Genomic DNA, 16,037 nt, shown 5'->3' on the forward strand with positions numbered 1-16,037 from the left:
ATATATAAAGTATGAACACTTTACTATAAAAGCTCACTAAATGAGACCAATGAAAGGCTACTAACTTGACTTACTGAAAAGGTTCATATCAGAAAACTTTCTCTACACTCATTTAGTCTTAAAAATTGGATTCCACTAAAGCAAATTCTCCAAATTAAAAGTTTATTCTTCAGCGAAAGTTTAATCATTTTGTGTAGAATGCTTTCAAAATTAAGAGAGTTAATTAGGAGGAAAATAATATTAAGAGAAAATAACTAAGGATTGACAGGATTAGGAACATCAGTCACTGTACAATTCTCTAATGAGAAACCAATGCAGTCTACAGGGCCAAATGCCTCCATCTTCATAGGCTAAAGACTGCTTTTTATAGCTGTCAGCTGTCACCTTTTGATGCTCATCAGTGGGCCAGGACAATCTCCAAAATGGTTAAGAGTACAAGCTTTGGAATCAAATCACCTAGCAGAATACTCCATCACTTAGTAGTTTTATGTGACCAAGTTATTTAATTTGATAATATTTTATTTAAATAATCTATCAGCCTATAATACAGTAGAAGAAATTTTAGAATCATCTGTCATACAATCCTCAGGTTCCCAACGAATTTATCATTAATCTTATATAAATTTACCAAAAAAACAGCTAAAGAGGCCAATAATTCAAATCCTATGTTCCTTCAATAAGCATTAAATATACTTGTTCCTAGAAGAATTAGGGTTTACTATCATGGTTAATTGTTGTTGGATTCAAGAATGAAAGAGAAAAAAAAAAAAAAAAGAAAGAATGAAAGAGACATTATTAAGATATCTAATTTAGATTTAAACTCATTTCCCCATTTTGGATCTACCCTTCTTCCCTGGAACCCAGAAATAAGTAAAATTCCTAATAATAAAATATAGCAGTTGTCTAAACATATTAAATCCTGCTGTCATTTCAGAGAATAACTAGTAAATAATATTTGGTAGATTCCCAAAGAAAAAACACAATGAAGCTAAACAACTTTGGAGTCAAATTTTTTATTCCAAGATTCTACAATAACAGGGAGCATTAACCAAAGAGAAGAGATGGCTCTAAGCTTGACTCTCAAAGGAAAGTAAGATAATTACAGTAATAAAGTCTAAAAAGAGGAAGAGAAAAACCCAGACATTTGATGGCTTCTCAGCACCTGATGAGTGGACAGCATAACGGTCAAAATCAGTCTTTTCTCAATTCACCTCACACCACCTTGCACCCATAGCAATACACTTGAACAAAAAAGCAAAAAAAGTAACTTAAAAGCAGCATTTTTCTAAAATAAATTTGCTAATATTAAAGTTTTATGGCAATCACCTTTAAAAAGTTTTTTTTTTAAATACGAGTTTTTCCTGAACAGAAAGAGAATCCTTGGCATTGCTGAAAATACCACAATAAAACACAACAAATAAAATTAATACTAAGCATAAACAAAAACTTCCTAAGGATGTTGGTGAGTTAAATTATCTATCATATAATCTCACTTTTAACTGGTGAATCATTCAATATGATATCCTGTTTCTTTGAGGTATTCTTAAAATTTCTAACTCCTCCTTTGCTGTCAGGCTATAGCTACTACTTTCCCAATGTCATCTTACCTGCCTTAGAATCCCGTTTTTCCTTCCGCTTCCTCATCTGCTTTAAGATGATAAAGCTAGCAAACAAACATAAGACTTAAAAAGTCTAAAAAAGAAAAGAACCAAAAATAGCCCTGGGGAGGGTGTTGGGAGGGCGGGGCGGGGGGTATCCACATGGCTTTATTTTGTGATAGCAATTTCAAGCAGTTTGGAGGCCTTTACATTCCAGAGATGTATTCCAAAGGATTAAGTTACCAGTATTCAACTCTGGATTAGTGGAGTGTTACCATGTGTGGATTGGGTCCTTGCCTTCTTAGCTTTCCTAATGAGGTCAAGGTCACTGATTCAAACCATCATCTCTGATTGCAACCACGAAGAGAATATATCTCCATCTCCACCACTGACAGAAAAAGGAATTACTGAGTTTCTCATACCCCATTAGGGAAGGAAGCAACTAGACATCACAAATAAAGTCAGCAGTTTCCTAAAACCCAGCACTGAGACCATGCCACTACACAGCACAAAAACTAAAAACGGCCCTCCATTCCATGTCCAATTAAGTCCAGACTTCTCAATCCTGCCTTTAAGGCTTTTCAAAGTTAGCCTTATCTTCTATGTTCCTATATACAGACACCATCATCTATTAACTTAGACTATGTCCTATGCTCTTTTCCATAAATCCTCCCTATACCCTGAACCTTCTTGGTGTAAGTTTTCTCTACTAAAATAACTTCTCTCAAACATTACCTCTTCAAAAGCATATGATCTTTACCTTCTGACTCTCAATACTGCTTTATTAATATCTCTCATATCCCACCTTTGTCATACTTTTTCCATTTATTGCACTTCTATCCCAAGTCAGTCCCTAAAATGTTTCAAGCAGCCTACAAAGGGAGCTATAAACATTACAAAATAAATTATAAGTAGGTGAAAACAACTGAAGCAAAGGAACAAAAATAGTAGGAGGGCAGTATTTGGAGCCTGTTACCTATTATCTTTTTCCTGTGTGTGTGTGTACACACAGACATCTATATTATCTATATGTAGAGATATTCTAGAATAAGTAGGCTCTCCTTAAGGATAGAAATACCTCTGTGCGAATACTTAGTAAGTTATATTCTTTCAAAGACATAGGACACTTTGTAATCTAAGAATTACAAAATGTCCTTTTAAAAATTGTATTCTTTTATGTATAGATATCCACACACACATATGGGTATATTCTCAAAATTTTAAATGGCAAATGAAGTGAAAAAAGGCACCAACATATTAAGGAATAACTTACTTTGGGGGCACCTTAAATGTCAGTAAAATAATCAAATTAGATTTATTGTCGATGACAGCATTCATGCTCTTTTAACATTTTATTTTTTTAAAGATTTTATTTATTTATTCATGAGAATACACAGAGAGGAGAGAGAGAAGCAGAGACACAGGCAGAGGGAGAAGCAGGCTCCATGCAGGGAGCCTGATGTGGGACTGGATCCAGGGTCTCCAGGATCACACGCTGGGCTGCAGACGGCGCTAAACCGCTGAGCCACCAGGGCTGTCCTCTTTCAACATTTTAAATAACTATATATACCAATACCATTTCCCCTTTGGTAGAGACTTATGAGTGCTCAGGGGGATAGGAAGAAATAATTCCTCCTCTTTCCACTGCCTGGAAGAGACTAGCAATGGAATGTATGAAAAGTAAACAGGGAAAGGTCTCTGATCACTAATGTAAAAAACCAATAGTAAAATAATAGTTCACACTCAGATTTCTTTTCACTACTAAATATATTTGGGACACATCTGCTTTGGATTAGACACAGATGAACCCCATGAAAACCAACTGCCGAAAATCCTACCTCAAGGTTATGACTTATCTAACATACCTTTAAAACTACAACTATAGATAATAGCCTTTCCTAGAAACTAGGCTATTTTTGTCTGTTTTTAAAGTGAGAAGACAAATATATTGCTTTGAGGGAAAAGAGGATAGGAAAGTGAATACAGTATTTTTATAAACTGAGAAATCTGCTAACCAAAGGGCTTCTATACTGAATCATTTTACAAAGAAAATCACTATCCCTTTAATTTCCTTCATTTATTAAAAAATAACAAAAAACAATTTCCTATCTGGTCCTCCCTGCTTCCAAGTATACCCCCATTCCAATCCAAATACAGCTTCTTTTTACACCAATCTTCCTTGAATGTGATTTAGTCAACAAGTGTTGAACGCCAGATTACTCCTGGAATTCAATCTTCAGTCACTTCCTAAAACAAACTTGCTCTATTAAATCCAACTGTTGCCTTACTGATGTTCTCAATGCTTTTCTTATTTCTTACCCTTTTCATTAATACTCTCTTGCCTGAAACATTTTCCTTCAACCCAAAACTTTCAAAAGGTCCATTCAAAACACACTGCATCCCTGACCTACCAAAGGTCCATTCTATCCCATCTGTGAATTCTGAATGCAATTTCCTATGTCATTTTCGAGACTCGAGTTCCAGTTAGTCTGAGAACATTTTGTAGCACTGAGAATTCACTCAGCCTTTCTGAAATTGTTCCTCCATCTATAAACCAAGAGTTGAGTGAGACCTCAAGATTCCCAGCTCTAAATTTGATTTGTTGATTTCACATCCTCATGTCATTTATTTTTATTTTTTCATGTCATTTAAAACTGTTATTTAGCTATTATGTTGTCATATCATTTCACCATATGCATGTCATATACACTCCCTAAGGACAAGAACCATGTTTGATCACATCTTTGCCTACACCATTACTATGGAATAATGTACACCTAGTACCTACTCAATAAATAGAAAGAATTTAATGTAACAGGTACAGTAATATATGTGGGAAGATCTGAAACTTCCTTCTGTATGTCAGAATGGCTGTGAACATAATGGTAACAGGGTGCCAGAGTATTTGGCATGATATCTCCATTCTGGATGTTTATGGGGGTTTTCTGCCACATGTCTGAATTCACTCGTTCGACAAATATTTCAGAACATAGTATGAGCCAGGTACTGTTGCATGCAGTGAGAATACACAGGTAAACTAGATGGATAAGGTCCTTCTTCTCACAGGGCTTATATTGTTGAGTATAAGAGTAGCATTCCCACTCAAACTTCCAAGATCAAAATAAGATGAGGATAGAACAGGATAAGAGATATTTGCAGTTCCCAGTGCCTTCCAATATAGGAAATCTGACTGCGAAAACAACTTTCAATACTGCTGTCAGACTCAGGTCTGATCATACGCTACAGAGCCCAACAGTGTGCAAGGGTTGTTCAGAGTACAAACTCTGAAACCCAGACTGCCTGGATTTAAATCCTAGCTCCCACTTACTAGCTATGTGACCTCTGAATAAGTTACTTCATCTTTTAAGTTAACCATTCTATGCCTCAGTTTCCTCACCTGCAATATGGGGATAATAATGCTACTTACAACTCATATAAGATTGTTCTGAGAATTAAATAAGCTGATATATGTAAAGTGCTTAGAACAATCCTGCCCCTAAGTACTGGAATATTCAGCTCTTACAACTACTACTCTTACTGCTAAATTGTTAGAGTCTACAAACAAGCTAAAGACAGTACCTAACACAGAGTAGTAACTCAATATTTAATCAATGACTGAATAAATGTACCGGACTCTTTCTTCCTCTCTGAAAACTGAACAAAAGCATCCTATCAAATTTAAGACTGCTAGGACTCAAGGGGATATAATCTATTTCAAAATACTTTGTTAAAAACAACCCCCCAGGGATGCCTGGGCGGCTCAGTCCATTAAAGTGTCTGCCTTCAGCTCAGGTCCCAATCCCAGAGTTCCAGGATCAAGGGGAGTCTGCTTCCCTCTGACCCTCCCCTATCTCATGCTCGCTCTCTCTCTCAAATAAATTAATAAAATCTTAAAAAAAAAAAAAGTCATACAAGAATGTTTCACTACTATTACCAATGAAAATGTACCATAGCCACATTATAACAAAAATTTACTGCTAGATATTACCTAAATTATATGTTTATACCTTCAAAACATTCCTAACTAGTCAATATGCTGTTTATTACCATGTGAAGATACACAAGGAAAGCCTCATACCAAAGAAATTAGATAACTAGATAAGCTGGGAGAGAATGAAGTCTCATCACAATGAGCAATTTTATAATCAATCCAACTACAACTTACTCAGGCATGTACCCAAGGTATCAGAAGTTCCCCAACTTGAGTGGTGAGCTGATATTACAAAAATAATCTAGGAAGCCTGGAAAAACAAGATGTTATCTCATCTGTCTTAACCACATGAAGCTCAGAGTAACCCTTTACAGCTTCATGGATGAGGAAGGGCAATACCATCTATACCATGATAGATCCATACACACCATGATCTAAAGTTAATTCTTAATAAAAATCAACCATAGTAAATCTTCTCCCCAATCTACACAAATATGGTTTTAAGCCAGCCAACCAGATTAAATACTGATAGGTTTCTCTCACAACTGATGATATTGTACTACAGCATTAGATTCTACATTTTCCCCGTCTGTTTTTAATTACCCCAAAAGTAAAGACCTCATCTCTTAACACTTTTTTACTCCCATTAATACCCATAATCAATTTATTGCTAATTCTGATCACTGCCAAACCTCTCATTCCTCTTTACATAATCCATAACTTACCTGTTCAATAACAAGTAACCATAATAACTATAAGTAAAATAGATCAGTTTGGAATTTTAAACAGGTAATTAACTCATTATTTACTAAACTGTCTAATAAAGAAAACTCTCAATACAAATGACATTTTTACAAGTTAAATGTTTATATTTTCAAAAGCTGAAACTGCACCAAAGGACTTCCAATACTTGGATACTGCTTCAGATTCACATTATATGTTGAGTAGATGAACGAATTCAAAGTTGATAAAGAATACTGATATCCTAATTTAGAAGTAAATAGGGGTTTTTTTGGTCTTATTCAAGTTGAAGAACTTTTATTGGCATAAAAATAGGTAAATACAAAATAAGCACAAACATAAAACAAAATGCTTCTTAAAACCAACGACTGAGATTGCTTTTTTGGCTCATAAACAAAGCAAAAAGTAATCAATCAATTCTGATTCACCTCTATTAGAGGAAGAAACAGTGATATCACATGGTCATCTATACAGAACTTATTTACCTTCCAAATATACCACAGTAGTGATTTAAAAAAAAACAAGTTATCTTTTTGCCACTTTGCCTCATTTACTCACTACATAGATTTTTACCAAGCTATCTGTTAAGCATTGAAATATACTTTGGATATGTAGTAGCATACCAAACATCCCGGTCCATGAAACTTAAAACCATCAGATAATCACACTCACAAAAAAAAAAAAAAAATTACAAACTGTAATAAACATTAAAAAGAACAGCATTAACAAAGAACCTGAGTTTCGTTTGCTAGCTCAGAGAAGGCCTATCAAAAAGTGATGGTTAATACACTTGTGAGGAGCACCAAGTAGCAGTGTATAGAATTGTTGAATCACTATACTGCAGACCTGAAACTAATATGATATATTAATTACACTGGAACTGAAATTTTTTTTTATTAAAATGTGACCGGTAAACTTTGAGAAGGAATGGAAAGCAGGTGAACACCGGATGTTCAGGCTGAAGGAACAGTGTGTACTGTGTGCTTACCCTTAAGGAAGAAGTAAGGATAGATGGCAACTTGAACTGAAAGAAGGCAGATGGAACGCAGAAAAGTAGGGGGGGGAAGTGGCATAATATGATGCCAGAGGTGAGCAAAAGCAAAAAAGTATTTTCAAAGTAATAGGAAGGCTTTTAAGGGTGTTGGGCAAATATGTGATCTAAACAGATTTTTAAGACTATCATTCTGACTACAAGATATAATAATAAAGAAACTCAAGAATATATGCAAGAGGCTAGTGAGGAAGCTACTGCAGTACTTTAAGAGGTAAATATGTTTAGACAAGAGTTGTAGCAATGGTGGTGGTGGGGCAGATGAATTAAGATATATTTTGAAGGTTATGGTCAAGATGCATGGGGTGAGGAAAAGAGAGTTACCAGGCATGGCCCTCAGGTTTCTAAAGTGAAGAACTAGTAAGAAATAATTATTAAAATGAAGATAAACAAAAGAGAGATGTGAGAGATTAGGTAATGAAGAGATAAGTTCATGCTCTGTTGGGACTATCAGAATGCAAGTGGAGATGTCTTACAAAGGCACATAACAGGGTCACCCTAAAGCTAAGAGAAGGGTGGGCTAATGGTGCATGTTCAGAAACTGAGAGCATAGACTGCATCTAAAGCCACAGAGCAGATGATCACTTATGGAAAAGGCAGTAAGTGAGAAGAGGAACCAGAAACCTGAAGAAACTCCAACACTGAGTCTGACAGAGTAGGTGAATCTAGGAAAGATTGAAAAAAAGGGCCAGAAAGGTGGGAAGGAACTGAAAGCAAAAGAGAGTGTTTCAAGAAAGAGGAAAAACAAAGGTCAACTAGGCCCAACAATGCTAAAAAGTCAAATAAGATTTCCGGGTCAAACCGACTGGTAAGGAAGAAATGGTGGAAGGATATGTGAATATATGTGAAGCTAGAAAAAAAAAAAAAGTCAACCTAGAATCTAAAACTAATTATAAAGAGTTCTTTAAAATAATGTAAACATGTAATTCCTTTTAATGAGCCGTTAAAGCATATTCTTACCATGACATATTCAATGGTAACAATACAGTGACATGGCAAAAACCAACCACCAGAGTTCCAATATTGCAGCACGCTTCTAATATTGCAGCACCAGAACAGGTCATGCTTTGCATAGTTTCGTACTTTTATTTTATTTTTTTTTTAATTTTTATTTATTGGGATCCCTGGGTGGCGCAGCGGTTTGGCGCCTGCCTTTGGCCCAGGGCGCGATCCTGGAGACCCGGGATTGAATCCCACTTCGGGCTCCCAGTGCATGGAGCTGCTTCTCCCTCTGCCTATGTCTCTGCCTCTCTCTCTCTGTGACTATCATAAATAAATAAAAATTAAATTTTTTTTTTTTTTTTTTTTTTTAATTTATTTATGATAGGCACACAGTTGAGAGAGAGAGAGGCAGAGACACAGGCAGAGGGAGAAGCAGGCTCCATGCACCGGGAGCCCGATGTGGGATTCAATCCCGGGTCTCCAGGATCCCGCCCTGGGCCAAAGGCAGGCGCCAAACCGCTGCGCCACCCAGGATCTCAGTTTCGTACTTTTAAATTCAACTTTCTAAGCAAGAACCAAAATCTACTTGACCTACAATTCTGAAGCCAAAGCTACAAAAACTGAATTTAAATTATTAGGAAGTTAAAACAGTTTTCCTGAAAAAAAAAAATTTCATACAACTTTCAAAAGGAAAAAACCTACTGCATTCAAGGTACATCAACGTGATGACTTTAACCACTTTTTTCTCATCAAGGGCTTACAGGTAAACATTGGTATGTTCCACGGTAATTCTGTTATTTGCACAAATACACAAATCAAAGGAGTCTGCCTTCTTTTCAGGTTTTCAGCCACTCTAATATTATTTATGGGTCTTACCTCTTGTTGGCTTTATTAGCAAAAATACCAAAATACTTAATTGGAAAAATGGCTTTAAATATTAGCTGTTTTACTACAATACATGTAACCAGAGGCAACTCCATCTCTCTAATAAACTAAGCTTCAGTTTAGTCGCCAGTAAAATAGAAAAAACTTAACCCAGGGTTGTTGAGTTGGTTTAATGTGATGATAAATATTAACTGGATCTAATTCTAACATTTCTAATCATGTCTGTGAACTGAAATACTGACTTACGTACTATTCTTATTTCTAATGAATATAAGCCAAGCAATTCCACTCTTAAAATTTATGTTGTCATTACAGATCAAATCTTGGAGCAATGACTTTATTAAAATTTGCATCATTCTTCATATTCAATAGGGCAATATTCTATAGTTAAGACAGGTATATAATGATAGTAAACACATTTCATACTCCTTTTCTAAAAACCCCACTAAGATTACCAGAAAAAAAATGAATTTTTAAGATATAACGACATAAGCTCACAAAAAATGAAGAGAATGGGTGAAAAGACAATAGCTACAAAAATTCAGAAACTGGAAAGCAGATGGTTGAGTGACAAATGACTTAGCAAACACTAGAAAATCAAATCTTTAGCAAACAGTGGAGAAAGCCAAGAACAAACCCAATTTAAACTGTAAAATCCCCAAAAGACTCAGCAATTGGCAGGACCACATACATCCAAAGTGGGATATGGGGGAGAGAGGGCGATAAAATAAAGAAAGATTGTGTAAATGTCTTTTTAAGAAGTAACCAGCACCACTGATACCAACCACCCCTCCCCAAAGCCAACAAAAAACTGAAAATATATTGTCTGAAGAATATAAAACACAATATCCCAAGATTGAGAAAATCAAGTATAGCCAGAGGCAGGAAGACATACAAAAAACAGGATGCCTGAGTGAAGAAATATATACGGGGATACTCAGATTCCCCCAAGACCTTTTACCCAACTTCCCTATCCCCCACAACCTTCATCTCAGGCAAGAAAGAGACTTCTATAGGGGATCTAACCACCTCAAAGACATGAAGACACTGACATTAAAAGTCCTCTAACCAAACAGCCCAGTCTAGTTACCATACAGTAAAGATAACAAGGCTCACTGAGGATTTCTAATTAGCATTTTACTCCCCTATTCACACACAACCACCAACCATCCAAGGCTACAGAATGTTAAAGATAAAGACCAAAGCGCAAAAAAAAAAAAAAAAAGACCAAAGCAAATACAAACTAAGAAAACAAACCTAGGGGACACTGATCACACAAGAAGAAATATTTTTTAAAAATAATAATGTTTATATATTCATATAAGAGAATGTACTATTGTTTCTATAGCAGGATACTATTTAGAAGGAGCAAGGACCAAAAAATAAAAGATTTGGGAAATTAAATATATGATAATACATGAAAACCTCAATAAAAATGGAGCAAATAGAAAAGGAGATGGAAAATAGTAAAATACAAGAAAATTAGAAAAAAGTCAAGAAGATCCATAACCCCAATAAGAGTTTGAGAAAGGGAAAAAAAATAAAAAAGAAAATGGGAAATTATAACCAAGACCTCATTAAAAAAAAAAAAAAAAAAACTCCCACGAATTAAAAGATGGTTCCAGGGGCAGCCCAGGTGGCTCAGCGGTTTAGTGCCACCTTCAGCCCAGGGCATGATCATGGAGATCCGGGATCGAATCCCACGTCGGGCTCCCTGCATGGAGAATGCTTCTCCCTCTGCCTGTGTCTCTGCCTCTCTCTCTCTCTCTCTCTCTGTGTGTGTCTCATGAATTTTTAAAAAAAAATTTTTTTTTAATTTAAAAAAAATTTTAAAAGATGGTTCCATATCAAAAGGGCACACCAAGTACTCAACAAGATGGATGAAAAGAGACCTACAGAAGGACCCATTACTATAAAATTTCCAAACCCTGGAAATAGATACAATCATAAAAGCTTTCAGAGAATTAAAGAGTGAGAGAGGGGAAGAGAGAGAGGAGTAAAAAGGTCAGAGAAAAAATTTAAAACAACACACAATATTTGAGAAATGAGAACTACTCAGACTTCTGAAAAGCAATATGGAAGCTAGAAAGCAATGGAGTAAAATTATAAATTACAACTTTACATGTAGTATTCTTAACCTAACCAAATAATCAAACAAGTGTCAGAGTAAACTAAAACCTTTTTTTTTTTTTTTAAGATTGTAAAGAAATCTCTACATCCAACACGAGGCTCAAACTCACAACCCTGAGATCATGAGTTGCATGCTCTACAGACTGAGCCAGCCAGGCACCCCTTAGAATTTTTTCTTTTTCTTTTTTTTTTTTTTTTTTTAATAATCTCACCCCAACATGGGGCTCGAATTCATGATCCTGAGATCAAGTGTCACATGCTCTATGAATTGAACCAGCTAGGCACTCCTAAAACGATTTTAAAACATCAAGTAAATCAAGAATGAACATGACATGGATCACTGCAAAATGGAAAGCCAACCCCAGGAGACAGTGAAGGGAATCCCACAATAATGATTGTGTACCAGGTCTAGAAGACACTCAGTCCAGAATGAAGGTCAGAGGGACATGAGACACTGCCTCAGGAAGATAAAATTGATAACAATACCTGGTATGTCTGAACATCTCAAGGGACACTCAATGAAAAGGTGAATTAGTGATAATTACAGCAAAAACTAAGCCACAGGGTGGGGCAGAGACACTGAACTTCAGCCAGAGCACCCTATGGTAAAGCTAACAGTCAACAAGTCACACAAGATAAGCTCTTTAGTCTAATGTGCAAGCAGATGACCAAGAACTACCAGACATCTGAGGAAAGGCTCTGTCCCATAAGGCAAAGCAAAAATGGGCATAAAGCCAATTCGGAGGAAACAGATGAAAACCTGGGGCGGGGGGGGGGGGGGGGGGGAGGTACCTACTACCATTTCTATATGCTAAGTAATATATAGAAATATATATACTATACATTCTACATGTACTAGATAGCTGGGGTGTGGTGGAGGGAGGCAGGCAAGTGTGGTACATTGTACAGCACATGAAAAGTGTTATTTTACAAGAATGCTGAAATCATAACCATTAAGAAGAAAGGGTGCCGTGAGGTAAGGGAGATTAGTGGAGTAGCTGATAACAAAATTAAATCTTCATTTTCTATCCAGGAAGTTAATAAAAGCAAAACAAAAGCAGAGAGTATTTTATTTAACACACACTATACTGGGCATGTGAGTTAGATACAGTTCTAAAGGCTTTCCCAAATTCATTTCCTATGACAACCCTATTGACATAGGTACACCCCCACTTTTTTTTTACATGAGCAAAATGAGGCGTAGAGAGAGGTTAAGTAGCCCAATGTTACATAAAACAGTTGACAGAGAAGATTCAAACCTACAGTCTAATTCCAGAGTCCATGCTCCTACCCATCAAAGCCATGTTGCATATCCAGTAACAATACAAGCATGTTGTTTACAAACTAGGAGGTAAACAGGACAAGGATTACTGAAAAGAGGTAAGTGACTGCTTTTGGGAAAGGAAAAAATGGAAAAGGAAGGGGACAGGAAGCTTTTGTTTGTTTTGATAATCATGTAAACTTTTTTACTCTTTAAAGTGTGCAGGTACAACCTAAATAAAAAGTAAAGCCTGTAGCTTAGTATTCTATAGTTAAAACATTTTATCTAATGCTACCATCCTCAGTAGGCAAAAATGAGTACTACTCCTATTTCATAGATAAGACTTTCCTTCCTCTTCAACAAAATTTGAGGGCCCACTACATAAGAGGCATTTGTATTCAGAAGACAGAGATAAATTCACCTCAAATAATGATGAGGTGAAAGAAGTGCAAAAAAGCAAGTGTCTTTATTCTTTTCAATTTATTGCATATACTGTATGACCCTGAATCTCTAATAGCTGTGCTTAAGATGAGAAACAATATAAATTTTAAATAGTGACAGAAAAAAAAAAAAAGAGAGAGAGAAAGGTCAACTCGTTAATTTGTTCAAAAAATATTTAGTTCTTGCCCTTAAGGAGCTCAGAGTCTTGTGAGGAAGACAGGTAAACATAATTATAATTGAATGAGTGCAGTGTGTTACATAGAGGAATACCAAAAAGTGCTAAGGAAACAACATGTTCTGGGTAAAGGGAATGCTTTAGAGGTAACAACTGAGCTGAGTCTTAATGCGATGAATAGAAGTATGACCAATTTTACATAAAAGGCTGTACTAAGAGTTGGAAAACACAGAAGACCACAGATCAGTGTGAAATGCCTATATTTTCCCTGTTTAATAAAGGTAAGTTCATGTAAAAGGATAAAATAAGACATTAATACCTTTTCAATGAGAGTGAATTTTAAAAAACAAGATACATTATTATCTTAACCCCTGACCCATGTTTCTAATTTATGGTCTTGCCCAATGATGAACTGAAAGCATGTTCCACATACCTAATAAACATTTTAAGTTTTAAAGAGTTAAGAGTATTATTTCAAAAGAAACCTAAAGAATAACCATCTTTCATTTGCCTCACCACCAAAAAAAGTTACATCGCTAACACGGTTTCTAAGTCATAATATTGAAATTATAACGTACCGCCCCCCTTCTACCTCTTGAAGAGAGAAATTGGTGAGCAAACCTCAGAAGATGCAAGTGACACAGATGTTATCATGGAAAGAAAAGGTAAGAATTTTTTTTATAATCATTATCACTTTTTTCTCTCGTAGATATTCTCAAACTCCCTTCCAAGGGCAAGTTTAAATGAAACATTTCTTTTCTCTAAACTTTGGGGATAAAAGAAATAATTTGCAGTGAAACACCATGAAAAAAAATAATATACATGTTTCCCCTTATTGACTTTTACAGGTATTTTAGGGGTGACACATTTTGATTTTTCAGCATTTAAAGGATAACTATGAAACAAAACTTTCCTGGTTTTGATGACTTTGATGTTAACTAACAAAGGTTCAAATATGTAGTATATTCAAAACAGGTAGAGTCAACTCAAGTTACTTCACACCAATATTCAATCATACTTCTTGTTCATTTCCAAATCTTTCTACATAATTCGCCCCTAATTAATCTTCCTCTTAGTTACTGTATGGAAAAGTTAATTTTGTACTAAATACCTTAAACTGCCCTCTATCCCTACAATGAAAAACCTACTTCTAAGTGGCAACATCTGACTTTAATTGTCTGGAAAAGCAAGTTGTGGAAAGCTCTATCATGCCCTACCACCAGGGGAAGAAAAGGAGAAAGTCAACCAGGAGACCACAAATGGTAATTAACAAAAATCGTGGCAGGTTTCAATTCAAAATGTGTGGTTTTCATTTGTGTATTTCATCTGTCTTTTATCTTGCTGGAATCAGTATGCACATAATACCTGATTTTCAGGGGCTTCACTCAATCACACACTCTAGATTTAGAAAACATTAATATTTGGGGCAAATAATTATTTAAAATTATAGTGAATATTAGTAACTACAGGTGTGAATATTGACCTATGAAACAGAGTTTTATCAGTAATTATATTAGGACTCTTAAGGAAACCACATCCTAGAAGAGGTCCTCTTAAGTAAACTTTGTATACGTGATACGGAATTCATTTGGTTAGGTAACAAGGTTTTAATTATATGACTCCTGAAAAAATTATAAAAATCCTGAAAGACAAGATTTTAAATTATATCAATTAACCATACTTTTAACTAACATCTCTTAAGTAATTAAAAAAATATATGTATCGTGAAAACCTCACTGGAACATTTGGCCTTTGTTCTCTTTTTCTAAAAACTGCAATTCTTTTGAAATACTCTCAATTTTTCCAAGGTGAAAACCACAAAGACACATTTAGGATATAAATTTCCAATTGGTTTGATGAAAGTTCCATCACAAAAATCTCCAACTAATACTAAAATAATTAAATGTCTTTAGAGCTTATGCCGAGTTGCATGGCTAAAATAAATAGCCTTGGTCATTAACTCCCTATGATGCTATTTTGATCAAGGTTAAGTCACAGACCTGCAAATCTGTGACAAGAACATTCCTTTAAAAAATCAACTTTGTTTAAAAGCCATGTAGAATCATTAGAGATTTCACAACTTTCTAATCAGTCAGCTTAAAGGACACAATTTGATTCAGTGGCATGGTTAGAGCATTATTTCCAATTCAATCATGAAAACACTGGTTTAATAGTTTTTTTTTTTTTTTTGGCCTTACGTATTTTTTTTGGCAAAGAAGGGAACAGGTGGAATAGATTAACAGGAGAACAAAGTCTTATTTCCATGCCCCTATAAATCCAACCCTTCAAGACTTTCCTTATTCTTTAAAATGGCTACCACCTTGATCCACTATACAAAAGGGAAAATAAAATGTACAGACTACCACTATCAAAGATAAATCTGGTTATTTTGACAGTGTAAGCCCCCCTCCCCCATGACATACTTTCTAAGATTCCCATTCCTCTTCGGTTCAGATAAAATGACCATTAAATAAGTGTACAAAAGTTGGTCAATTACAGTATAAGGGTAACCTATATAACCCAGACTAGGTCATCTTTCCTATAATGTCTGACTAGGAAAAGCAGGTAACATTATCTTTTGCAGACTAAGATCAAACACAGTAGAAGTGAAAAGGAGAAACATTCGTGGGAACCACAGCACCCCCCCGCCCGCCTCCAGCCCCCAGAGATGATCATAAGTATTTTAGTAATTCAAAGGAATGGATGAACTATTAATATAGGTTAGCAAAAATCTTCTGTAAGAAATCCCTTTAAAAAGCATAACAAAAAAACACCTGGTGCCCTCAGACCTATACTTAATACTCAATAACTATTGTCAAATAGTTTGCATACTTACACCCACCTGCTATCTCCACTCTGAAACCATTCCATGACACTCTTGC

The 16,037-nt window shown here is 35.5% G+C and overlaps 1 protein-coding gene across 7 annotated transcripts in view; it reads right to left on the minus strand.

The window, feature by feature from the left end:
- TSC22D1 (TSC22 domain family member 1) overlaps positions 1-16,037 on the minus strand; it is a 130,812-nt gene that overhangs the window by 111,365 nt on the left and 3,410 nt on the right. The window lies entirely within an intron of this gene.

This window comes from Canis lupus, chromosome 17 (genome assembly GCF_048164855.1).
Source record: "Canis lupus baileyi chromosome 17, mCanLup2.hap1, whole genome shotgun sequence".
In the NCBI taxonomy this organism is placed as follows: Eukaryota; Metazoa; Chordata; class Mammalia; order Carnivora; family Canidae; genus Canis; species Canis lupus.